Source organism: Kogia breviceps, chromosome 3 (genome assembly GCF_026419965.1).
Source record: "Kogia breviceps isolate mKogBre1 chromosome 3, mKogBre1 haplotype 1, whole genome shotgun sequence".
Classification (NCBI taxonomy): Eukaryota; Metazoa; Chordata; class Mammalia; order Artiodactyla; family Physeteridae; genus Kogia; species Kogia breviceps.
Window position 1 is genome coordinate 114,332,188 of NC_081312.1, and position 27,285 is coordinate 114,359,472.

General features: G+C 44.3%; 1 protein-coding gene and 1 non-coding gene across 6 annotated transcripts in view; both read left to right on the forward strand.

The window, feature by feature from the left end:
* The window catches only part of IGF1R (insulin like growth factor 1 receptor), a 300,961-nt gene that overhangs the window by 147,624 nt on the left and 126,052 nt on the right, over nt 1-27,285 (forward strand). The window lies entirely within an intron of this gene.
* Nucleotides 7,994-8,100, forward strand: LOC131754101 (U6 spliceosomal RNA). The gene has a single exon (XR_009335145.1). It is a non-coding gene; the product is annotated as a U6 spliceosomal RNA (small nuclear RNA).

Below are 27,285 nucleotides of genomic sequence, written 5' to 3' on the forward strand. Positions count from 1 at the left end.
TGTTGATGCACAGCGATGATGCACAAATGGAAGGTAGCACATTTAAGGTGCCTGTTATTTTACACAAACACGAATGAAGGGTCTCAGTGGTGTGGTTTGCTGGGGAAGCAGAAGGTGGAAGGAGAGACATTGGCAGAGTGGAAATCTGCTCGAATAACTTCTGTACATACTCTAGTCATAGCTCCTCACCTGGCAGGGGGTTCGGTGGAAGAGGCTGGGTAGGGTTTATATAATTCTCCCCCTTGGTAGGGCCAACCAGGCAGTTCAGAGAAAAAAAAATTTTTGTCCTCCCTATTACCTTAAAAATCCCCAAATTCGGGCTTCCCTGGTGGCACAGTGGTTGAGAATCCGCCTGCCGATGCAGGAGACACGGGTTCGTGCCCTGGTCCGGGAAGATCCCACATGCCGCGGAGCAACTAAGCCCGTGAGCCATGGCCGCTAGGCCTGCGCGTCCGGAGCCTGTGCTCCGCAACGGGAGAGGCCACAACAGTGAGAGGCCCGCATACCGAAAAAAAAAAAAAAAATCCCCAAATTCACTTCCTATAGAATTCTTGAGTCAGATTGCCTTCCTGACTTTCAGGTTTAAGGTATGAAGGGCTGACAGTAACTGCCCCCCCCCAATGTTTATTTGCTGATCCAAATGAGTGTTAATTGGTAGAATATTGTAAATGTAGGGAATTGGAGACTTCAAATGGTAACTGCTTAGTCTCAGGAGAAGGGAAAATGACTGACACCCACACACATACCCATCATTATATGAACTAAGCATTTCTGAGGCATTTTCATGTATCTTGAGAGATAAGAGCACCCACAAGTGAGATTTCTGAGTGAGATTCATCTTTGGAAATATAGAAGACAAATTAGCAAAATCTTTCTAATTTTAAAATGTGCCTTTTGATTCGATGTCTATTTGTTTGGAAAGAGGCTTTTAAAGTAAAAGCTATCGATGTGTGACCATTATCATCAAAGGCTAAATCCTGGTGGGAAGTTATTACCCAGGGTTACCATATTAAGATGATTATGGCTGGCGCACTTTATAAGATCTTTTCATATATGTTTTTTACATTATAACTTCAATGTTTTTTATTTACATCCCTAGATGGGGACAGGTGGGAGGCCAAATTCCCAAACCCCACATTTTAAGCAATTATTATTCCTCTTAAATTATTAGGTGTTTCCTTGAATTTACTGGGTTTTACTTTTGGAAAAGTTCACTTTCATTTTTGGATATTTTGTACCAATATTCTGTGCCTAAACACAGAAGTTTTTGTGTGTTCAATAAGAGTTGATGTTTTGAGAGGTGGTGGTGGGTTGCTTGTGACAGACCAAATACAGATTTGAGTTCAACAAGCTTTTGAACCTGATGTTTCTATGTGCTAAAACTCTGTAAACACATGTAGCTTTGTCTGCCATTGTATATTGCTGTATTGATTTTTTTTTTTTCCTCCTGAAAAGCTCCAGGCCTGTCTGTTCTATACCAATACAAAGGCTGGCCTGTTCCCCAGGGCCACTGCACTGAGAACCTCTGGGGTCTGTGCACTGTTAGATGTTACCATCTGTGAAGTTGCTCCAGATTCTCTTGCACTTGATCATAAAATTCCATTCCAATTTTATATGAAGTTTCTTTGTCAAAAAGAATAAATGGTTGCTCAACAGATCCAGTTGTCAGTTGCTGACAGATGTGAAAATTAACAAACAGCAAAATGTCTCCCTTTTAGGGAAGGAACGCAAGTACTTAAAAAAAAAACAACCTTATATTGTCAATAAATGAATCCGTTTTAAAAGCATTTTCAAACATTTGTAATGAAAATGGAGGCCTTCTAATGTTTCAGGGCTTAGGGAGAGCCATACGTAATCAAATGCTCCTGTTACTGTTATCACTGTAGTAATAGGGCTTAGTTCTGCCCTTTAAGTCACAGACTCAGGTTACTCCCAGTTTTAGCTGCAATCACAGTATGTTTCTCTTTAAAAAGAGATTGTATCCCAACACTTCTCTACACTAAAACACAAGGAGAAGGTAGCTTGTTAAAGTGACAGTTTAGATGTTGTTATTTTGACAGAAATATTAGTAAATATGTCATATTATCCCTTGCTAAATATTTATAGCTTAGAATGTATACTCTGATGCATAATATTTGATGAAAGAAACATCCTTTTCCTCAAATTTCTTCCATTTCATTGACATCAATCTGTAATTTACACCCAGAGATCTGTAGGAAAAAGACTATATTAAGACCCTTTTATTTCAATGAAGATAAAACTATTCTAAGAGGGAACACCCTTGAATCTTTGGGACCCTTAAAGGTAGAATGTTCTGAAATATTTGTATTTATTCTTTTGCTCAGATTTTAATAGCTTCACTTGTGCAGAAAGGCACAAAATGAGGGTGCCTTGCGCTTCCCTGGTTGCGCAGTGGTTGAGAATCTGCCTGCCGATGTAGGGGACACAGGTTCGTGCCCCAGTCCGGGAAGATCCCACATGCCGCAGAGCAGCTGGACCCGTGAGCCATGGCCGCTGAGCCTGGGCGTCCGGAGCCTGTGCTCCGCAATGGGAGAGGCCACAGCAGTGAGAGGCTTGCATACCACCAAAAAAAAAAAAAAAAAAAAAAAAAAAAATGAGGGTGCCTTCAGGTGCACAGTTTTAGTTTTTGAGATGAAGCAAGGTGCATGATGGTAAGTTACCTGATCTCAGTGCTTATGTAACGGCCATGACAAGCGCCCTATGCATTCCCGTACAGAAAAGAAATGCTGTTGTAGAAATGGCTGTCTCCTCTGCGTTCAGCTCTGTGACTGAAAGACGTTGTTCAACAGCTGTGGGTTTACAAGATGTTGCACATGGAGTACTTTCCTTGTCTCATTTAGAAAAACCAGTCTAGACTTCCACAGTTTGGTATTCATGGCCATGGTTTTGGACTTTATTCGATGGCTCTCAGAGGTACTTTTCAGGTGGACATTGATTTCATGCCAGCTGTCTGAGATGGTTTTCCCTAAATATGGGTGGTTGTGTAGGCTACGGTCTGCAGTGGAGAGCAGATGCCCGTGGTGGGGCTCAGGTGGATTGTGTGGGAGAAGGAAAGGAGCAGAGGAAGAGGAAGAAGCCTGCGTGTCCCACACAGCTCTGTTAACAGCTGAGTGGTTCTCCAGGATAGGCCAACTACTGTTTTTATTCACAAAATGGACTTGAAAATCAGTTAGTAAACAAACCGTCTCCTTTAGATAAGTGACATTGTGATTTGTCTGTAAAAAGTTCCGTTTCCTAGCTAACGTCCTCTGAAGCACTTTTATGTGCAACTGCTGTGCCAATGTTTGCTGTCATTTGGTTGTAACGAAATCAGTTGTGAGCTTCAAAGTGGAATCATTTCAGAGCCTTTCCTCTACAGTGGTTCGGGAAACACAATACCAAGTGACCTTGATTCGCTGCTAACTCAACTGGAAAATGTGCCTAGTGTCTCCCTGAAGCAAGAATCCCTCACCTCTTGACCCTCGTGATTTTGGGCTTGAGTCTTCAACCTTGTTGTGCAGACGTCAGCACCGGGTAATCTGTGACCTTCTCTGCTCTCTTCTAAGCTATGGCCTGATTGTTTATACCTTAGCGTTGCTATCGGTTTGGACCAGAAGTCATGAATCTTTCCCTGACCTTAACCTCACTGTGGGTTGGCTTAAGGAGGAATCTGGATCTGCTGATGTATAAGCACGAAATTATGTGAAAATTAATAACATTTAACCCTCAACTCCTTAAGTAATAAAGTAGTGGGAAAAGAATTGAATGTTTTATAGCAGTTGTAAGTTATCTAGGAAATAGCTAAAAGGTAAGTTTTTATTTAACTGAAGTTTCTAAAAGTGGGATGAAAGGGTGGAAAAGGAAAGAGCCATTAAGAAAGCTCACTTTAACCTGTATGCTGTGTTATTTTAACTTTGCCCTCTAGGCTTGGTTAAATAGTCATGTACTTTAGGTCTTAAAAAACATAGCCACATGTATTAGTAAGTTAAAAATTTAACAAAACACAAATTATTATATTAGAATTATGTTTCTTGAAGAAATGATCTAACTTTAATAAGCATATTTTACAAATGCTATTTCCTGAGAACGGCTGCTTTTAGATGGAACATGCCTTTGTGTTGGTCATGCTTTCTTCCTAGTAATTTGAAACACCTATTTAAATTATCTTTTGCAAACAAGCTAACTAGATCACCACTGAGGTTTATAATGTACTTTTTGGACATCGGAAATACTGGAGGCATTGAAGGACAGTGCTTGTATGCTCATCCATCTCTGCCTTATGGACGGCTTGTGCTCCACCGTGTAGCCCTGCAGGCAGCCCAGGGCTCAGCTTGGACAGGGTCAGTGAGCACCCCAGCCCAGGAAGAGGTGGCCAGCAGGGGACGTGGACTCTGGGGCCCAGGTGTTGTGTTGGGCACTGTGCTGGCAGGTTGTAGTGGACCTTCCTTTGCCCCCCTGGGAGGATGGGGGTGGAGGAGAGGTAAAGGTGCCTCTGTGTGTGTGTGTGTGTATGTGTGTGTTGGGGGGGGTGGTTTGTTTTGGGATCTGTTGTAAAAGCCTAGGCCCTCCCTCACCTTTGGGAGGTTCTGTCACAGAAGTGAGAACTTGGTGGTGAGCATTTCATTTCTTCAGCAAATGCTGCTGAGCCTCTGACCTGTGCCTGGTGTTCTTCTTGAGCTGAGAATCCTGCAGGGAACAAGCGCGACACAGATAGCTTGGTCCTTCAGTTTACATTACAATGGGAACACATTTGTCCGGCAAATAGCATAACTTCTCAGATGTCTCGGAACCCCACATCCACAGTCTGAGCTGCTGAGGTCTCGTGACTAGTAGTTGGTGATTTTAATCTGGATTTCTCCATGTATTATTTTCTAATATATGATTTTAACTTACTTAATAATTAAGTCTTTGGTATATTTTCTCTGTCTGTGTCTCCCTTAGACCCACACAAGCTTTACAAGGGCAAGGATCTTATCTTTTTGTTTTTCTTCCCCATGTCTCCCAAGCACCTAGACAGAGCCTCCGTTGCCAGAGCTCCAGTCAATGTTTGCTGAGTGCGTGTTCACACTGGGTTTGTTTGAATACTCTCGCTAATGAATCCTGTTGGAATTCTGACAGTGCATCTAACTCTCAAGGCGGGGGGCCCGGGGTCTCTTGGGGTGGGTGAGCTTGCTTCCACCTCGTTTGCGGGGTGCTCATGTTGGAGTGGGTCCCCCACATCTTCCACGGCTCTCCCCCCGCCCTATATGTGCAGTGCCCACAGTCACGTTTTGTGGTCCTGGTTTCCCCGAGGTCACGACAGCAGCACCATTAAAGTCCCACCTGCGGCCTTGCGGACCATTTTTCTTGTTCAAGGAAGTCACCTGATGTCTCTGCTGCGCAGGCAGTGAGTGCATCAGAGGCCAGGGGGCTGGGCACTGGGGTCGGGGGCGCTGGTTTTGAGTGGTGTCCCCAGGCAGCTGTGATGACCACGCTCAAGCCCGCTCAGGGGGAGGCGGAGCTGACACCTGGTGTTTGGACAGGTCATGCCGTGCAGGATCACTGGCTGTGCGTAGAGTTGCTCATCTGTGGTGACAGATGTTGAGCTGTTATTTAGTAACTTAGGTTTGTTTTCCTATGCACACAAATAACCTCTTAGCTGCTGAGTGCTTCTGCGGGCGACCACGGAGCCCATCAGCCGGCAGGCTTTTGCAGGCTCCAGAGGTGTTACATTGAAAGAGAACTTTCAGAGTGTGTGGCACGGGAAAGAGCAGGCCCTCCTGCCCCGCTCCCAGATTTCCTTTGTAAAGAACATCAATATAAGCACCACCATTCTTCAGAAACACAGGCCAGGTGCTCGGGTGCACTGTGGTAGCCACTGAGGGCCCAGTGATGGAAACGTTCTAGTGGCAGAAACAGACCATAATCAAGTCACAGTGTCAGACAGTGATGAGTGCTGTGAGCAAAAATAGATGAATAACTGGTGGGGAGGGGGTGGGATTGGGCTCTCAGAGAAGGGCTTTCGGAAAAGGGGACGTTTGCCCTGAGATTATGAGTCAGCCAGGAGGGGACATGGGGACGTGGTGGCAGGGGACCATAGGTGGAAAGGCCCCAAGGTGGGGACGATCTTGGGGTGTGTGCCTGTGGGGAGCAGGGCTGTTTATTCACCCCACACTCTCTGGGCACCTGCCCTGTGCCAGGCGCTGTTCTCGGTACAGGAATAGAGCCATGGATGTGTCTCTGCCTTCATGGAGCTTTTGTTAAATCAGGGTGGGCTGGGGGCTGTGCTGGGTGGGGTGCTCTTTTCTGTAGGTTGCTCAGAGGGGGTCTCTAGTGAGATGGCATTTGGGCAGAGACCTAAAGGAAGCGTTGCAGGAAAGCCAGGAGGCTGGAGGGCAGGGGGCCGTGATGAGGACCTTGGCTTTGACCGGGACAGGAGATGATGACGGGATTCTGAGCAAAGGGGTGACACCGGCTTCTGTGTTGACAGTAGACTCTAGGGCCGGGACAGAAGCAGAGAGACCAGTAGGAGGTGGCAGTTGCCATGATCCAGGGCAGAGAATGTGCATCTTAGACCAGGATAATGGTAAAGGTTGTTGGGAGATGCAGTTGGAATCCCAAAGCGCCAACAGGACTGGCAGACGCATATGGGATGCGTATGGGACGGCAGAGAAAGAGGAAGAGACAGTTGTGGGGCTGGAGCCCATGAGCGAGGGGCAGAGGGTGGGTACAGCCAAATCATCACATGGTACGAAAAAAAAAAAAAGGATTTTGTTCTCTGTGTTGGGAAGTCAGCAGAGAGTTTAGATGGGGGTTGAGGTGACATAGTGACAACTTAGGAACAGCAGCTAACATTTATTGAGCATTTATTCTGTATCAGCCTTTATGACAACCTTGCAAGAGTCAGCTTCATTGTTATATCCATTCTATAGATAAGGACACTGATGGACAGAGAGCTTATAAGGTATCTTGTAGGGCCAAACTTGATTAATTGATGTGTGTCCTAGGGTGTACTTTATTGTTCCTTTAGGGAAGTTACCATGTCTTTGGGTAACCATGCCCACACCCAAGGGCTTAAGAAACATTTCAGTGTTTACCAGTTATTTGCAAATGGGTCCAGAGACAATTTAGGTATTAAAATCTCACTAAATCTGTATCCATTATATGACTCATCTATCTCCTTCTTCCATGGGCCCCCTCAAAAAATGATCATGGGTACATTCCCCTTACCTGTAAAGCATGTTCATGGTCACAGAAAATACATAGAGAACCACAGGTCTGCAGGTTTCTACATGGGAACTCTCACACTATGGTCAGAAGGTCTGAGATTAGTTTAAAAAAAAATGCTTGTGGAATCCGGGCAGCAGCCACTAGGTAATCTCTTAATAAAGGTTGGTGTAATTTCTATAAGATTTGTTTATTGTGCTCTCAGTTTGTTATCTTGACATTGTTGCCTTTGAAGAGGTTATAGAATTATTGTGATTTAATTACAGACCAGGTATCTTACAAGATTCATTTGCTATCTCCACATCATTTTCTCATTTCTTTGGCTGTCAGTCCCTGGGTGAAGGTGGGAGGGGGAGGCCTTTGTCAGGGGAGAGAATGTGGTAGCAATGAATGTTTACTGCACAAGAGCGCTCAGGGCTTCTATTATAGTCAGGGGGGTGGGGGAGGGAGTGGCGGGGAGCACGCAGGAATGTGACCTCCTGGGCCCCAGCCCTGATGAGCAGGGCAGGATTACAGAGGGATGGTAGTGTTAAAGTTAGAATTTTCTGGAAATGTAGCAGACTCCCCCGCACCCCTTGCCATTTGAGATTTTGAAACCCTACTTCTGTTTTGCAAGAGCCGAGAAGGGACCAGTTAATAGCTCTGATCATCTTGTCTCTAGAGAGAATTTATATCTCAATTTACCAGAAGACAGCTCTGGTATTAGGGCAACAAGAATGGTTTTATTCCTGTCTCCTCTTCCTGCACTCTGTTCCTATTTAATTCTTGCATTAAAACCATTCCTGGTGTGCTTGCTTCGGCAGCACATATACTAAAATTGGAACGATACAGAGAAGATTAGCATGGCCCCTGAACAAGGATGGTACGCAAATTCGTGAAGCATTCCATATTTTTGAGAAACAAATACTGTATGCTAACACATATATATGGAATCTAAAAAAAAAAAAAAAATGGTTCTGAAGAACCTAGGGGCAGGACAGGAACAAAGACGCAGACGGAGAGAATTGGACTTGAGGACACGGGGAGGGGGAAGGGTAAGCTGGGACGAAGTGAGAGAGTGGCATGGACATACATACACTACCAAATGTAAAACAGATAGCTAGTGGGAAGCAGCTGCATAGCACAGGGAGATCAGCTTGGTGCTTTGTGACCACCTAGATGGGTGATGGGATAGGGAGGGTGGGAGGGAGACGCAAGAGGGAGGAGATATGGGGGTATGTGTATATGTATAGCTGATTCACTTTATTATAAAGCAGAAACTAACACACCATTGTAAAGCAATTATACTCCAATAAAGATGTTTTAAAAGAAAAACAAAAACCATTCCTGGTAAATTAGAACATGCTCTTGTGTTCAGGCCTTGTTTTGAAGAAGTGTTTTGAGTCTAAAAAATTCGATAGCCTCCCGTCTATCATGGTGATTTCTGACTTTCCTAAGGGACTGTGTACTTGAGCGAGGCTTGTTCTTTTATAAGAACCAGCCTCCCTGGGCCTGGGAGGTGGTGAAAGATGTTCTGTTGGGAGGGGAGCCATGGCAAAGGGTTGGACTTCTGGGGACTTCTGCCAGGATGCAGCATATCAATCGTTGGTGTGTTTGGAAATTTGAAAAGTAATATTAAGAATTAAAGTTGTACAAAACCTCCTAAGATTTCTATCCTGGTTGTATAAAGTTTGAGCATGGTGCTATCAATTTAAAAGTGGACAATTTAAAAATTCCACCTCTTTTGGAAATTTGTTGCTACCTCTACCCCAATTCAGCAGTCTTTATATAAACTGACAGCCCCCATTTACCAACAAGAAAGAACGTTCGATTTTTGATTTTTATTATTATATTTTAAATAGCAGGGTGGTGAAAGATACGGCGTGTGACTCAGCAGATGGGAATTTCTTTAAAAACATACTGGGTGTGTGAGCATTAGCCTGCTCCCCACAAGCAGCTCTGCAGAATGCCCTCCGCCTATTTGGGGAACAGACCTGACGACGAGAGAAGCAGCCCAAACTTCCCTAGAGGAGGCAGACTCCGTGGTGGAATCTGAGGGATTCTCTTTGTTTCATTTGTTTTCCCTCTGTCTTGGAAAACACGGACGCAAATCCAGTCCGGCTCCTGCAGCTGCTGAGGCAAAGCAAGCTTTTTATGAATGAGGCCCAGGAGGGGGAGGAGAGGGCTTGTGTTACAGCAGCAGTTGGTTGGGTAACGCATTTCATTCACTCCCAGCCATCTAGCCCCGGCTGTATTTTAAAAGATATTGTTCATTTTTTGTCGATTCAAATTAGACTTTTCTGCCCCTTGTGCAACTGTGTGTAAATTAGAACACTAAGCATGTTGTGTGCGTTAATTTTTTTTCGTTTGTTTGTTTTGTTTTTTCTGAGTGTTTGCTCATTTAGTTGGAGGAAATGGTAAGAGAAGTGCACTGGGAAAAGGGGGGAGAAGGCTTTGTCATCCCTGGGTGCCTTGGTTACATCTCTGTCCCCAAGCCACCCAAGAGGAGGCAGGTGGGGTCCCCGTGCCCAGCCCTGAGAGTGGAGCGCTGATTATGGGGCACCTACTACCTGGTGCCCCAGGTCTGCACGTGCTGGCTCCCTTGCCCTGTCCCCCTCTCCTGCTCCCAGTGGGCAGCTCATTATTTGTGGCACTTGAAGCCTCATTGTTGTGGTCACAGGGTTGTGTGAATTGGAAGCTGTGTGACAATGCTGGCCCCCCTCCCTGCCACCATTTCCTGCTGGGAGCCAGAGAGAAGAGGGCAGGCATTGTCTTGGGCATAAATGAACCTCTATCAAAACAAACACCAGAGAGAGGGGCGGCTGGGTTACAGCTGCCTCTGTGAGCCCCGGCAGAGGGCCGCTGTCCTCGCAAAGAGCGCTTTAAGCCTGGATGAGGAGTGTCCTCGCTGACTGTCCTGTGTGCAAAGAGTGAACCCCAAACCGGCCAACTGCCCACACCACCCTCGAAATGATTCCCCAAATCAGAAATGCCGGCTTTGTGTCCTCGAGCATGGTTGGCGGAAGAGAATTACCCCGAGGCATCACGGCTGTATATGAAGGATAATGCTATTGTAAAGTTGTTCCGCCAGAAAGGTTAAGCACACCCTTCTCCAACGTGGACACTGAGAACAGAGATAGAGACGATTAGGCTGTTTTTTTGCTCCAGCTTTTAAATAGAACCCTTCCCTCCCCATTGCTAGTGGCAACCAGGTGCTTTAAGGCACCTAATGCCTGATGTCACAAACTCTCCAGATGTGCCAAGCGTCTTTCTTTAGCTCTCCATGTTCTGATGTTGTATAAACACATCTGGCAATGGCCCTAATGCCCATTGCCCCAGCACCAGTGTGGAAGCTCACCATCGCATGCCTGACTCGCTTTCCTGGTTGCCCTGGTTTCTCTCCTGTGTAAGTGTCGTGTGTCCCGTTAACACCACATGCCCCTCCCCAGCCTTGAATGCCACATCTGGGCTGTTTTAGGCATGGGTGATATGAGTTCGGTTTCTTTTTTTTTTCTTCTTTTAACTGTAAAAAGAAAGTCTTTCATTGCAATCATACCAAAGGAAGGGATGAGAAGGAATGCATTAAGGACTTGATACAAACAGCTAGTCTTGGGTCCTAATTGTCCAGTTTCTCTTTTTGGCCAGCAGCCAACATGATGTCACTGTGTCCGCGTCCTGAGGGTCTGAATTAAAGGCACACTGCACGGGCCAGTTCTGGGTACAGCGATGGCTCTGGCTTTGAAGTTCAGTTGGGGTCCTGATTAGAAAAAAGTTGGGTAAGCTGACCCAGGGCATGGCTGGCTGGTTCTAAGATGTGATTCTGGCCTGACCCTTGCTACTAACAGTGGTAGGTCACTTAAGTCCACAGGCTAGGCCCTTGAAGGACTTCAGGACTTAAGGAAGGAGAAGGGATGGAGAAGGATTGCAATAAGAAATAAAAGAAAGAACAAGAGAGAACTGCCATAGAAGGAGAGGGAGCAAAACACTTCCAAAGGGGGTATTTCCTTATTTAGGAGATTGAGGTATTATAGTGGATGACTGTGCCACTGGTGGCAAAACCATTTTAGTTGAAGGAGCACACCCTGGATGGCCCAGTGGTTAAGTTGTCAGCAGAGGCAGGGCCTGTAGCCTCCTCCTTCTGAAAGATGGGTAGAAAATGGAAGAGGGGAGATAAAGCAGAACTGAGGAAGGTTTGGGGTTTTGTTTTGTTTGGCTTGGGGGTGGAGGATTGCACCGGTGAGGTCAAGGAAGCCAGAATTGTCAAATTCAAGAAGCGTCTCAGATGTTTTGACCAACAGCAACTTTGGGGAGCAAAGTGTATACAGGCTTTGAACTTACCTCCTTGAAAGACTAGACAAATTCACGTTGAAAGAATGGATCCCATCATAGCCATGGTCTTGTCTACATGCAGACATCTTCTGTATGCATTGTATTTGTCTGGCATCATTGGAACAGAAGTTTTTTTGCTTGAGTTGATTTCCCAAGTAATCAAAGCTCCCTTCTCAGAGTGCAAGATATTTACATTTTTCTCTTAATTGTTGTTGATTAACAGCAGTTTGCTGTCTTTAATGTGGATCATTTTCTTGGCATTCCAGGCACTATTGTGAAACCTGCTGCCTCGGAATCTGTTGCTATGTGGGGCTTCAATTTTTCCTTAAATTAAATGGCCTTGGGTATCTATGCATGTTAATATTTTATGCATTTGGTGTATTCTCCCTGTATGCAGGGATTGCGAATTCTGATCTTAGTCTATCTATCTCTCGGTAAAGTAGATAACTGTGAATATTTATACATGATTTTCCCTGAAGCTCAGAGGACTTTTGCTTTGCTTCTATGTCGGCATCAGGTTCCAAGTGTTTCGTGGTTGAGATACTAGAGTTCTGTTCATCAGGTCCATGGAGCATTAAACACATACTCATATAAACACCTACTTGGCTATGAACTCCAAATGGGAAAGATTTTTATTTAATGATTTTAGATTTTGAGCCACTTCTGTTTATATCGCTATATTTTTCTCTCTCATGTTCATGGTCTTCAGCGAGTCAGATCCCCTAAGAATTTTTGGTTCGTTTATCTTATATTTTTTTTTTACACATAGCTCTTTATGTTTTCCCAGACAGGAAATTGTGCTACTTGAATTGAAAAGTAAATGTAATATGTAATGTTCTATTGGTAATTGTTTGTTTCTACTTTAGGCTGACACTGAACTAATGATTTTTTAATTGTACCTGGCTTGAAACACAATGAAAAAGTGGTTTCCTACTGCTTCTTTCTCTTTTTTCCCTTAAGCTGATTCAGTAACTTGAAGGTGATTAAAAATATACAGACCTCAGGAATGTATTTATGTTCCATAGTCATGGGTTAACCAAGCAGGGCTCATGTATAATAGCTGGATGGGATGTACGAACACCGAGGTAATGAGTAGCCTGATTTATATTTTTTTTATGGTTTTATTTACTTAGAGGAATAAAAATATCTTTTCTCTGTAGTTCTAGAATGCCGTGAAATGTCTGTTTGAGGCATTATCATGCCATTTTTACAGGGTGATCTTCCTCCTCTGAATGGCGTTACATGTTGCCAGTATCCCAAGGGCTGGTTTGGGACTAAGGCAAAGGATTTAGGAGGCACAAGTGAAAGGGAAGAAATAAACACGTGCCATTTCTTCTTAAAAGAAGGGTAGTAGTTGGCTTGTTGATTTAGCTTCCAGACTGTGGAAGATGACCTGCACTGCAGGGTAAGTAATGTAGGGGGAGACCCTGAAGGGGGAGGTTACGGGGTGGTGGACTGTGCACACACAGTATCGTGACTGTGAGTTGGGAAGGAGAGTGCTAAGAGTATTTTCTGAGTCACAGCCACTCAGAAAATACTCGCTAATCCATGTGTTTGAAGATACAGGGAACTGGAGAGGATAAACAAAAATGGGAGATTCTTACAGGTAAGAAATCCAGGATAATCATTCACCAGAGTTTGAAATCATCACCACACTCAAGGACATTTTCTTTTGGGGTGGTTTTATATCTAAGGTTTAAATTTAGATGATGCATGATTCAAAATCTTGGGGTGGTAGTGGAGTATCTAAGGTACAGGGAAGTTGCATTTGAGGATACTCCTGTTTAAACTTTCTGCTGCCAGAGTTGGCAGGCAAGTGAAAAGTTAAAAGAAATTTGTATAGGTCTTGTTCCCCACCCCCTTCCAAAGCTGATACTCACTTTGGGTGGAATGTTCCTCATTTTTTACAGGGCTAATATTCCTCGAGGATTGTTTTTCCCGAAGCGGGCACCCATAGACCCTACGTGTGGGCAGAGCAACAAGACCAGTCTTCCAAATGGCAGGCTGCATGTTAATGTGCTTTTGTGCTCATCCTTTCCAGAAGATGTCAGTGTGTTTATATGGTGTCTTTGTGTGTGGGGGTGATTCAAGGCACTTTGTATCTGCCCACCCTCACCTCCAGCACCCCTGAAATGCAGCCCCTCTTGTCTCTCTTAGTTGCCCTGTAAGTGGTGACCTGTGATAACTCCAGGAGGGTCAGGAAGAAGGATTTGTTTTTCTTATCTTGCTTAACCAATAAAACCTTTAACTGTGGCCCTTAAAAGAACCTCTAAAATCCTAAAGTAGCTCTGATAAGTTATTATCATAAATTATTTTTTGTTAGCTAACATAAAGGACTCAGATACCCTTTTCTTTCTGGTTGGTGGACTTTACGACCAAAACCACTTCTAATAGTTTTGTCAGCTTGTTAGGGAAGGCAAATGCATTTTTGGTCCTGTGAACTAGGAAAGCCCTGGCCATGCACTTGCCACAGCCCTTCTGCAGGATGAGTATTGGACAGAATTTGTTAGGGCACCGGGCAGGAGGCAGGTGAAGATGTGTGTCTGCAAAGGGCCAGAATCAACGTGGACCCACACACTTTCCCGTCCAGTCTCTGGTTCCTTACCTGTTTCAAGTTTCTGTTAGAGTCTGTCTTTGTCTTAATCTTTTCTGTGCTTTTGGTGAGCTACTCAGGAATGTTGTGGGGAGGGGCCGGGATGGGTCAGCACAGTGATTTTGGTGAGGCCCAGGAGTAGGCCAACAGTCCAGGACTGTCTTACGTATCAGAGAAAGATGCAGAAAGAGTCGTCACATGTCCTCTTGTCAGCCCTTCTTGCCCCCTCCCACCAACCCCCCCTCCTCACCTCTGGGCTGCAGGGAAGAAGGCCTCCCTACTGCCCCTGACCAGCTGCTTCTTGAGTGCAACAGCGGCTCTGGGAACTCTCCAAGGAGGCCTCCTTCCTGTGGTCGTCACTCCAGTTGTACAGCTAGTCCACAAGCACCTCAGGACAAAAATGCAGTCTCTCTGCCCCCATCCCCTCTCCTCTTCCTTCTTATATTTGGAAAGTCTGGGGCTAGCCTGGCAGGAAAGTGGGAGATGGGGTGCAGGAGGAAGAGCTGGGAGCAAATGAATGATGCTTCTGTCAGAGGCGTGCAGATCTCTAAGAAGGTAAGAATGTAACCGCCGTGCCTTGTCCATCTGCCAAGCCCCCTTGAAGTGGGCTCAGCTCCATGTGCCACACGGACACTGTGAGGTCAGTGTGGGCCCAGCCCATCTTGCAGCACCTGTGCTAGTAACTCCCAGCTGAAAGTTCTGCCCCTCCCTTCCCTTCATTTTTTCTTGATAAGAGCTAAAAAAATTTTTTTTTAAATTCTGGTTGAATAATAGGAGCCTCTCTCTATAATTGGCATGTGTGGGAATATATATTAAATAAACACCTTCTAATAGGTGTTACCAGAACTCCTATGGGAATTCTTTCATAGTGTTTTTTCAGCATTGAGAGAAGAAAAGCTGAGGATGTCTCTTACCCTAGTCCTTCTTGTGGACATGTGCTGAAAGCCAGGAGTGGTCCTGTGCCTGGAAAAGTCCATTCTCTGGTGTTAGCAAGTGATAGACAAGGGTGTGTATTTACCAACATCAGGCATCCACAAAATATTGACATAAGAGTTTTAGGGTACAACCGGCCCTAAATCTGACACGACAGTTAATATCATGCAAGTTGAAAGTTTCGTAAGTTCTGACGTGATGTGTTCCATGGGCATTGAAGTCAGAGCTGCCTTGCTCAACCCCAGCCCTCTCAGATCATCCCCCTGTGCCTGGCTCACAGCTCCTCAATACGATGCTTTGTTCGTTGTAGCATGGTGGGATTTTTATAGATTCAAATAGGTTGGAGGCTAGTTTCACATTTTTAACAGCTAAAAGCATACTAATCATAAAGCTTAGATTCTCCCAAGTAGGGCGTTGAACACAGGCTGCATCCTGGATGTATTAACAGAGGAACCACATAGTGTGATGGATTCTTTGTCCCTTGGAGCTTCCCTTTGCCTCCCCGAACCATATACGGTCTAGGCAGCTTTCTAGAGACTTTCCTTATGCAACATGTACTTGTACAAGAAATGTACTCCTTTGTGCCGTCTGAGGCATTTTGGTTGTATGGAGCTTGTTAAATTTAGATTCCCGGCATAGTTTCAGATGTGGATGTATGCTCAGAGAAAGGGTAGGAGCTAAAGCCATCAACCGCTGCCAGATGGGGTTCCATCCTGGCTCTGTTGCTTACTGGATGTGACACCTGTGCCTCTGTTTCCCCCTCTGTAAGATGGAATGAACTGTGGTGCCCCCTCGAGGGTTTGTGAGGTTTAAGTGAACCAATGACCATGAGGACTTTACAGTGGTGCCTGGACCACAGTAGAACACTGTCTGTGGAAGTGTAAGCCGTCGTCACTTTTGTCAACATTACCAGTCATTAATGCATGCACTGTCCCCTGGCTTTTTTCCCTTTCATCCAGCAGTTAGGATTTTCTGTCAAACAAAAGAAAGCCTCTATGTTTCACACAGTGTACATTCAGAGGAAACAACAGCAGCTGTATGAAAATAGTAACATTCCTTGCAGAGTCATTATTTGTAAATTTAGTCAGAATGTTTGATCTACAAGTTTTCGTTATAGATATTGTCTTGTAAATGGAAAATTCTCTAAGAGCAGCTCCAATGAACATTCCTTTTTGATGGTTGAGGTGTCACTTTTGTGTGGTAAATAAGCTGTGATACAAAGACACCAAATACGTGTTGTTCAGGACAGGCATTTGTGACAGCGTGGCATGGGACAGAGTGATGTTGGGTATCCCCACGAGGAGCTTAGATCAACCCAAGGGAAAGTCACATTTGTTGGTGTAAGAGCTATTAATATTAGAAAGAATTTAAAAATAATAATAAGGTATTGGGATATCAGTTAGCACCAAATTAGATAACTACAACTAAATAGCCTTTCATTAATTCTGAAGCCTGAAGTTGAAAGATTTCTATTTTCCCCATCAATATGTTTATCTCCCTCAAAAATGTTTCCAGCTGTGGGATAAATTATGAAGAATTATTTCACTTTGATTTTTAATATTACCAATGCAGCAGTTTTGCAATGAAAGAACAGTGGTTATAGGAATGACTATTTAGCCCTCCAGGACTACTGTGTATACCTGTGTTGCCAACAACACATGGGAACTTAAAAGGCAGGTGAGTTTAATATCCATCCACTGAGAACACTATAGGCCCTTATGGGTTTTTGTACTGGAGTCATGATGATGAATATGACTTGAACTGCACTTAGAGTCTGTGCAGGTTATAGGGCAAGTATGTTCTTGAAAGATTCCTATCAGACAGTTAATATTAGAGGCTTTTTAGATGCGGACCTATTCTGAATGTTCCAGGCCCTCCAGGTGCTAGGTGAGGTGACTGCAGGGTTGCTCTGGTGTGGATAATGAAACTCTGAGCAGGGCACATGTCCCAAGGTTCTGGCTGAGCCCCTTTGACATTCCACGGGGCCCTGACCCTGACTCAGCCCGGGCACGTACTGGAGGCAACCTCAGGGTAGCACAGGGATTCGGGGCACGGCTAGTGGCCCTTTAGGGTGCTGGGAGGCTTACCGGCCTCCTGTTGTAAACTTGGATTAGTCTTTTCCAGAGCAGCTGAGATTGGACTCCACCACCTCAGGGTCAGGAGCTGGAAGAGCTGGCTTATGCTCAGGTAGATCCCAGAGAAGAGCTGTCAGCGTGAGCTCCATGCCTCCCAGGTCCTGCCGGCTCGAGAGGCTTGCCCAGCACCAAGGCTCCGGGCGTTGGGAGTGCTGCCTGCCTGCCAGCCAAGAGACGTGAACCACCGCAGTGAACTGGCAGTGAATTAGCAGGCTCTTAAACTGCCATTTTTTCTCCATTCTGTGTTTTTATAACTCTGCTACGTAGACACCAGATTATAAATCCTGTGCACATAGTCTCAGAGTTTCTGGATTCAACCCCAGAGAAGACTCATTTGGTTTTGAGGAATACTTAAAGAAAATGTTGGTCGATTCCATTTTGCCACGTAAAGTACTGCATAAGGGCTCTGCCGTGCCAGCCAGACGTGTCCACACAGCCCTCGGGGAGTGTCTGCAGTGGACTCAACTGCTTTGGAGGGAAATGGTTCCAATGGGTTTCCCATCCTCCATCTTTGTTGCTAAAATTGTGTTCCCTGTGTTGTGTTCTGTTAATGTAATGAGAACCCACTACCCCTACTGTGGTGTCTAGGTGGGAGAAGACTGGGACTTCCAGGACTAACACAGGGCTTGGCATGAGCTCTGTAGGTGTGCTCCATCCTGAGGGGGATCCAAACTGGTCCTCACTTTGGGGATTTTGGGTGCACTAAGCAAAAAAGAGATCTGGAGAGGTCATGAAAGTCAGTTTTATGGTTTGAGTGAAGGCCAACCTTAGAAAATGGGGCCCAGGGTATTGAACTTTATGGTGGAAGGCATAGGGGGTGGGGGGGGCAGTTTTTCCCTTGCCTCTCTGAGTAACCTGACCAGCGCCCTGCTCTCTGCTTTCTAGTGGTCAGTGGCCATGCTGTTTGCTTAAGTATCTGCATTATATCAATCTGGTGTGTTAGAACCTAACTATTGCTGAGTTACAGTGTGACATATTTTAGATAAGATTCCCCCACCTCATCCCCAAACCAACACTCTGCCATTTAAAAATGAAAAGTTAAAATGTTTTATTTTAGTGTTCTGGGATAAATTAATCTTGAGAAGAGCAATATTTATCGAGCACTTATGTATGTATATGGCCATCCCTTTATATCTTATTTATAAGTGAGCAATTCTCTTGTAAATCAGAGATTCCAAATAATTTTCTTAAGTTTGACTCAACGTTTGAAAAATGATACCCCATGCCACCAAAGCAAGCCCATCATACCTGTTTTTGTAAATAAAGTTTTATTGGAACACATTCATACTCCTTTGCTTACCTCTGTGGCTGCTTTCTTGCTATGTGACACAAACAGCACAGCTTTCAAATCTCTTTACAGAAAAAGTTTACTGAACACCAGTGTATTTGGTAGAGGAATAACTAGTCTCTCCTTGAACACCTCCATGTCCAAGAACCTTTTCATCTTATGAGGCAACTTGTTTCATTTTCAGACAACTTAAGAATGCTAGAAGATTCTTCCTTTTTAGAAACAAACAAAATCCTACTTCCTTATAACCTGGTTCCTTTGTGTTGGTCCCATTTGTATCTTATAAACCATAAAAAATAAGTCAAATATCCCTTCAAGATAGTTGCCCTTTTGCATATGGGAGGACAGCTATTCTGTACCCTCTGAATATTTCCTTCTCCAGATTCAACATTTCCTGTGCCTTTACCTATTCTTTACTCCATTTGATAAATTCTAGCTTAACAACCCTCTAAACCATGTCCCAGAGAATTAAAATGCCATCTTTGAGGGTTGTAGCCAATAGAAATCAGACCCAGACTGTTGACTAGCCTTATTTTGGATGCCGTGGCCCCTGGGATGCAGCTGAAGACCGTGTCATCTTTTTGGAACTCATTGACATGGGCTAGCAAAGCACCTTGGACTCTCTGACCCTTTCAGCTGTTAGCCACGTCACCAGTGTATTATGCTTACATTGTTGTTATTTTTCATAGAACTTTTAAAAACTTTGTTGTATAAGATTTGGACCCTCTTTCCAACCTGATCTTTTTATATCCTGTTTTATGTGTTTGCCCTTGCTCTCAACTTTGTCTTTGAATTTCATACGTATGTTGTCCAGGTCCCTCTTTGAGGCCTTGTCCTTGGGCTTACCCCTGGATCATCCCCATGGACTTGACTCCAGATGAGCTGCCTTCAGAAGTGTCATGAAATGTACTACTGTTGGCAAGCGACCATCAGCCCATTATCTTAAGTCCATAGACCCACTTCCTTTCTCTTATGCTGTTCTAATCTTCAGCTGCAAAGCAGTGGTTTAAGTGGCTTTGCTGGCAGTGCTGATGAATTGGGAGCTCCTCTTTAGATATTTTCATCATCCTCTTTGACTTGAATGAAGGTTACTACCTGGGGCCATGAAAGTTTTGACAATTGACATGTGCTACCTTTCTCTATTAATCATGCCTTTTTGTGTTCTGTGATTCTGGTGCTTTGATATCTTGAGGCCTTGCTCACTCTGGAGAGAGTGTCCCTCCCAGAACTAGTTAATATCTAGAGACAGTAAGTGAGTACACCTTTCATGTGTAAACTAAGCAATCCAGAGCCCATGCCCTCCTCTGTCCTTCCAGCTCCTGTATAGGGCTCTCACACTCAGGTCCATTATCCACCTGCCCTCCTCACCCCAGGGCCAGGTACCAGTCAACTAGGGACAGCACCTACACCCCAGAGCCCACTGCAGTATTCACCTCCAGCCAATCCTAAGCCTGTTTACCCTGCCTCACCCATGCCTTCCTGCAGAAGCCACAATTAAAGCTCTTGTTCATGTTTCCCTCTGCCTCCTGACTGACCTGGTACTTCCCTGTGCAGCCTGGTGCAGCACTCCTCTTGGGAACTACAGGTAACAAGCTGTCTTTTCAGTGGCAGTCGTCTACTGATCTGCTGGTCTCACCATACGTGAGTAACAATAAACCCACCCTTATAAAACATGTTGAGATTGTCATGCTGAGAAATGGATGAAGATGAGGGCAATTTACTGGATGCAGAGTGGACCCATCAATTCCTTATGTCTGAGCTCTGAGACTGGAGAAAAGGTGTAGCAGAGCCTGAGTACTGAGAATTTCCTCTTCTGGTGAAGTAGGTTGGAGATACCCAACCCAGCTCCATCATTATGACTCCATATGTTGAAAATCACAATGAGTTTTGACAACCTAGCTCCATCCAATGGGAAAAGGTCTGTAATAGACTCTGGTCTGGCATAGTCGAGGTGTTTTACTTTCAGTGCTGAAGCCCAGGCAAATGCGAAAGCATCTCTCAAGTGTTGTGTCAATCGTGAGATAAGCAAAGTCAGTGCAATGCTGAATAAACCGGAGTCTCCTACTTGAGCCTCATAACAAATGAAGCACATGATTGTGGACTGCTCGCCTCACTAGGTCCTATCGAGAAACCAAGATTAAACTTTAAAATACATTTTAGTTTAAGTTACTGGCATGAATGATAAATCCCTTCAGAAGAACACTTTACCATGCAGCTAAAGGTCCTTTTTCTGCCCCGATGTCGCATTGATTGCTGTAGAGTTATATGGTTTGTTGACATGGTTTGAAAAACAAAAATGTATAAGCTCTCCAGATGGCTTTCAGAGGGTTTATTAGTAGCTTGGCCATTTGAAACTCCATTTCATCTAAATTGGGAGAGTGAAAGAGGTGAGTAGGAGAAAGACCATTAAAATAGGAGGGGAAGAAACCTCTTTGTGTCAAATGTCAGTGGCTCAGACTGGGAGAGTGGCCATTCTGAATTACTGGAAATAGAAAGATGATTTTTAAGCTTTCTTATTGGAAATATTATAACTGGTAAATAAGGGCATTCTGGCTGAGGCACTTTCTTGTACCTGTGGGGAAAATCAAACTTAAATTCTGAAAGGGAATCATAATGCTTTATATTTTTAAACACAAATGATGTATTTTTCAAGCAGCACCTATAAAGTAATGAGTTTTATTCTTTAGTTCACGTTTTTTTTTTTAAACCAGGAATAGGAATTAGTACAAAAATATAGGCGCTCACTTAAATTCTATTTAATTCCGAAAGAGTATGAAGATATAAGATATAAAAACAGGAACATTTTGAAAGTTTCAGCTTATTACAATTTAAAATCATGGATGACATTTCATAGAAAGTTTAAAAGAAATCACCAGCATAAAATTGTGTGATTGGAATTTTAGAGCAAACAGCTCTCTTCTGGTGAAAGGAGAGCTTCCTGGATGAAGTCAAAGGCAAGGGAAAACCTGGGGAACAATGACCATTGTCTTTAATGGGTGCTGTTCCTTTTCCTCCTGGTAACAGCCTCTTCCTTTCCTAAAGGAATCACTGCAGTGAAGTTACTGAATAAATGGGGAGGGGGAATCACACCCGTCCTTCTGCAGTGGAGAGAGGCCCAGCCCGTGAAAGCAGGCCTTTGTGTGCGCTGGGCTGGGCCCGTGGCAAACAGGGCACAATCCAGCTATTGTTTGTTTGGGGAAAACTACGGCATCCTATTGCAATTATTTACAGAAGAAAAGATTTGATGTTTTTGGAAGAGGTTGGGTGTGTGTGTGGAGATGTGGGAGGGAGGGAGACTCACCTCTTGTGCCATCCATGCCCCATCTCTCAGTGTGTAGGAGAGAGTGTTATGTGGTCCTGCGTGATGGGGCAGTGAAGTTCAAAGCATCCCCAGCTTTGGTCACAGGAATGAGAGAGGGGTTCACCTTCCCCTACGTAAGGCTGATGGGAGGCAGCTCTGTTCCCTTTGAGCCTTCCAGTCCCTCTGACTTTTTGATGCTTTCTTGTACTATTGCTCACACTCCCTCCACGCTGGCTGAAGTCTGGACCTGTTGTGTTGATTGTGAACTAAGTGTTAGTGAAAATGAGAACGTTTGCAGCATCACCACTCACCCTCATTGTGCCTCCTGAAGCTGGCTGCTCTCCCCTCCTCCAAAGGGGTGTGCCACACTCCTGCACAATGGGCATCGCTTGAGACGCTGTTTCTGACCCCCCAGCCCACGTTCCCAGTCCGCTCCGATTGGAATTCATGTTCTAACAATTACAGCCCTCCTGCCTGTGCCCACTTCATCTCCCCTCTGGAACATCTGCCTTTCTCTCCTGTGGCGTTCATCATGCCCTTCTCCCTCTGAAGCTTCCCTGACCCTAATCAGGTGTCTTTCACTGATTTCCCTGACCATCTGTGATTTGAGCGCCCAGCCCTCCTCAGGACTCTCCCTGAAATTCCGATCAATAACTCCAAGAGCTGATTGGTACCTTGCCCATAGCAGGCCATCAGGAATTTGTGTGTTTACTGTTCCATTATACATTTTCCTTTACAGAATCATCATTCTTCATACTGCACTTGTGTGCAGACTGCCCTTTTCAAAGATCCAGTAATTCAGAAGCACCTGTGTGTATGGAGTATGGTAGAAAGAAAAGACATCAATCCTAGTTGACGGGTCTCTCCCCATCTGCCCTCCCCTTCCTCTTTGGCCTCCACGAGTTGCCTTAGGTTTCTGGGGCAGCTCAAGCCTGGGCCCTTGAGAAGTTGCGTGTGAGCCTTACTGAAGTGACACATATCCTTCCTCACTCCATGGCTGCAGATAACAAACACTGGGGACTAACTTTGCGTCTCCTTGGGCCTGGGTGATTTTTTTCCCCAGGCCTGTGCTTTAACGTAACATTGAGACTTGATGCTCCCTGGAGTGAACAAATATGAATAACTACTCACTGTAGATATTACCATTAATTATTCTCTCCTGTCCCACTTGGTCCCCAGAGGACGCTGAGATTGGCACCAAACACGATGACTTTCTTTGGGAGGTGGGAGTGGGCTGGACTCGGAGAGTGGCTGGAAATGCCCTGCAAAGGCAGGTGCATTCACTTACTTGTCGATTTAACTGATAATTAGCGTCTACTCTGTGTCCTGTCCCCAGATAGCAGTGAATGAGATGGAATCAGTTTCTACTGGGTTGGGGGAGGGGTGGTACTGTGTGAGGCTGAGGAGTCAGGGAAGCGTCTCCGAGAAGGTGGTTGCCAGAGTCAGCCATGGGACGTTAAGGGGGAAGAGCAAAATCAAAAAGCCGTGAAGCGGATGCAGACTGGTGCCCAGGAGGCTGGAACTTGGCAGAGGAGGGAAACGGTGTGTCAAACAGCTTGGGCTGTGATACCAAAATACCAGCGCCTAGGTGGCTTAAACTAGAGCCATTTATTTCTCACACTTCTGGAGGCTGGAAGTCTGAGATCAGGGTGCCGGCATGGTTGGGTGCTGGGGAAGGTTCTCTCCTGGCTTGTCGATGGCTGCCTACTCACTGTGTTCACACATGGCAGATGGAGATCTGGTGTTTCTTATAAGGACACTAATCCTGTTGTATCAGGCCCTTACCCCGATGACCTCGTTTAACCCTAATTTCCTTCTCAAAGGCCACTCCAATACAGTCACGCAGGGGTTAGGGCATCCACATAGTCATGGGGGTGGGGGACACGCATGCAAGTGAGTCCATAGCACTGAGTTATGAGATGGACCAGGGTGGTAGGAGCCAGAGCAGGTGGGGCCCGTAGGCTGTGGCACGAGTGACAACTTACTTGACCTGCAGCAGGGAGCCAGTGATGGGTTAGAAACAGACACGCTCTGATTTATATCTTATAACAATCGCTCTGGCTGTTGTGTGGAGAATGGACCAGAGCCGGGAGAGAGGCAGTAAGACCAGTGAGGAAGCTATTGGGATAACCCAGTGGAGAGATACAGGTGGCTTGGACTAAGCTGAGTGTCAACCTTGGGATTAGTGACATTTGAGGTCAGATAAGTCTTGGTTGGGGGGGCTGTCCTGTGCATTGTGGCGAGTTCAGCAGCATTTCTAGTCTATACCTACTAGATATCAGCACTCCCTCCCTGTGACAATCAATTGCCAGATGTGCCTGGGAAGGGGATGGGGGTCAGTGGGGTGGGGCAAAATTATCCCCTGATCTCCTTGGGATCAGAGTGATGGCAACTGATAGTGAATTGATCTAGGAATATCTGGGGATTTGTGAAATGTATAGAATATGAAGAATGGAGGGAGAAAAATAAAGATAACAGAGACTTCTTGGCTTGGATAGAACAGGGGATGGAGGTGTTGGTTCCTGAGCTGGAAGGGGAGTGGGGGAGGAGCAGCTCTGTTCCGGAAGTGGAAGCATGTAGAAGGAGCAGGAGCTCTGTTTTGCATTTGCTGAGTCTGAAATGCCTCTTAGACATCCAGGGGAAGAGCTAAGAGGGAGCTGAATATTGGAGTGTGGGGTTCAGCAGTCAGGGATGAAGGAAGCATTTTGGATCATCTACTGTTGCTGCCCTTGTAGGAAGGATGAAATGATCTAAGGGTTTTCAAACTCTTTAGTCTTGGGACTCGTTTACCTGGTTAAATATTATTGAGAGAACCCCAAAGAGCTTTTGTTTATGTGAGTTATATCTATTGATGTTTACCATATGAAAAAGTAATATTGAATAGGTAAAAAATATTTATTAATTCATCTAAAAAATAATAAACCCATTACATGTAAACATATTTTTGTGGGGGGGGGACCTTATCCCCCTCCATCAAAGTAGTGAGGAGAGAGGTGATGTGTTTCAAAATCTCTTTAATGTCTGGCATAATAGAATTCATTTGGATTCTGATATCTGTTTCCGCATTCAATCTGCTATCAATATTACACACTGAAAAAGTCCACTGTACACTCGTGACACGGTGCGAGTGAAAATGGCAGGTAATATCTTCGCAGTGTTATGAAAATTGGTTAACCTCATACCCCCTGCTCCCTGCCTCCCCAGACCTGGGCAAAAGGGCTGCAGAACCCCCAGGGGTCCACAGACCACACTGAGAGATTTTTTTTTGGTATAAGAATGTTCATAGCAGCTTTATTCGTAACAGCAAAAAAAAAAAAAAAAAAGAAGAAAGAAAGAAAGAAAAGAAAAGTGGAAACAGCTCAGGTGTCCACCAACAGGAAAATGGAAAAAACAAACTGACATTCATACAAGAGAGTACTCAGCAATAAAAAGGAATGAACCACTGATACAGGCAACATGAATTAATCTCAAAAACATGCTGAGTGAAAGAGGCATTATGCTTTGCATGATTTCATTTATATGAAGTGTTTTTTTTTTTTTTTTTTTTTTTTTGGTTTTTGTGGTACACGGGCCTCTCACTGTTGTAGCCTCTCCCGTTGCGGAGCACAGGCTCCGGATGCACAGGCTCAGCGGCCATGGCTCACGGGCCCAGCCGCTCCGCGGCATGTGGGATCTTCCCGGACCGGGGCACGAACCCGTGTCCCCTGCATCGGCAGGCGGACTCTCAACCACTGCGCCACCGGGGAAGCCCTATATGAAGTTTTAGAATAGAAAAATTTAATCTGTGAGGCAAAATAATCAGAACAGTAGTTACATCTGAGAGTTGGGGTAGGGAATGACTGGGAAGGGGGCATGAGGAAACTTTCTGGCATGATTGCAATGTTCTAAATTTTGAAAAGGGTGTGGGTTACACAGGTGTGTGGATTTGGGGAAAATCAGCAAATTTATACTTAACATTTGTGCATTACACTGCATGTGAATGTACCTTAAAAATTTAAAAAATGAAACCATACTAAACCCTACTTAATGATATGCCTTTTGAAGTATTAGGGGGATATATACTGATGTCTGCAATTTATTTTGAAAAGCATCATAAAAATAACATGGATGGATAAGTAATAAAACATGTAGAATAAAATGTAGAATCCACGTGGTTGGTATTTGGGTATTTACTGTAAAATTCTCTCAATACCATCAATCCAGAGATTCAATTCCCTGATTTTATGCTGTTCAGAGTGTGGCTGAGGCTCATCGACACTCCCTTACAGATAATGAGTTCCATACCCCAAGCTGATCTTTCAGTTTGGCCCTGTTTAACTAGGGACTTGCTGAAGCCATTTCCATATATGTATAAATTTAGCTTTACTCTCTGCTCATCAAAAGACATATACATGGGTACCTTCATATCACAGAAATATGTCCTAAACAGCAGAACGTTCCAAGAATATGAAGAAAAGTTTTAATGATATAATTAATAACTGAGTTACCTGGGTAGTGAAAGGTACCTTTTTAAGCAACACAATTCATCCTTTTTAAGCAAAACAATTAAAGTAATTATTTTTAAAGGAAATATTTCTAAAGGACATTTTTAATTGCTTGCATTGAAGAAAATATAATGAACATAATCTCATTTTTCTCAGTACACAAGGTCATCACTGTGAAAGTAGCTTCGTTCTCTGATGAGATAATAAAGTGAAGTTCCCAGGTGGGCAGAGTAGAGTTTTTCATCTGTGGCACTTGAGACCCCCTTTAAAGGTAAAAGATATTCACTGCCACTCAGTGTCATTTATAAATTACTCTGCTATAAAAATACCTAAATACTACAATCATTAAACTAGGCATAAATGTCTTATGATTCTGGATTTTTTATAGCTATAAATTAAATGTACACATTAGATGCAGATAAGACCCCCAAATTCAAACCCAAACATCAGTTTCGTGACATGGTGATACTTAGCTGAAACCAGATCAGCACTTAGAATGTGAATAAATAACTGACCTCAAAGGCATGAATACCTTTGAGTTGTGGGATGCCTCTCTTTGGCATTTCAGGTCGCTTTTCTTTTTAAATACCAAAGAGCCTCAGTTCACACACAACACCATAACATAATTTGGTCTTCACATGGGTATGTAAATATGTGTTCGTATATTAAATGCACCTTTTCTGTTCCTCTTGGTGTACAAGAACTAGCATAACACAGTCTGCTTCCAGTGTGTTTTTGATGTAAATGCTGATGCTAAAATTGCAGCACTAAATTCTAAGAAGGTTAAATAGATGAACTAGAAGTTAGAAAAATAGACCATACTCAAAATGAAAACAAACAAAATGAAAATTATTAAGGGGAACTCTCAAGCCCCCAAGAGTGTGCTTGACAACTTTTGGTGTGAGGAGCACTGCACTGTGTAAATGGCCTGTGAGTGCCTGGTTTTTGAGATCCTGTGTTGGCTTTTTGTATAGTTGCCTTTTTTTGCATTCTTCTTATTGTTTTTGTTCTAACTGATGTTATCACTGCCTCCAGCC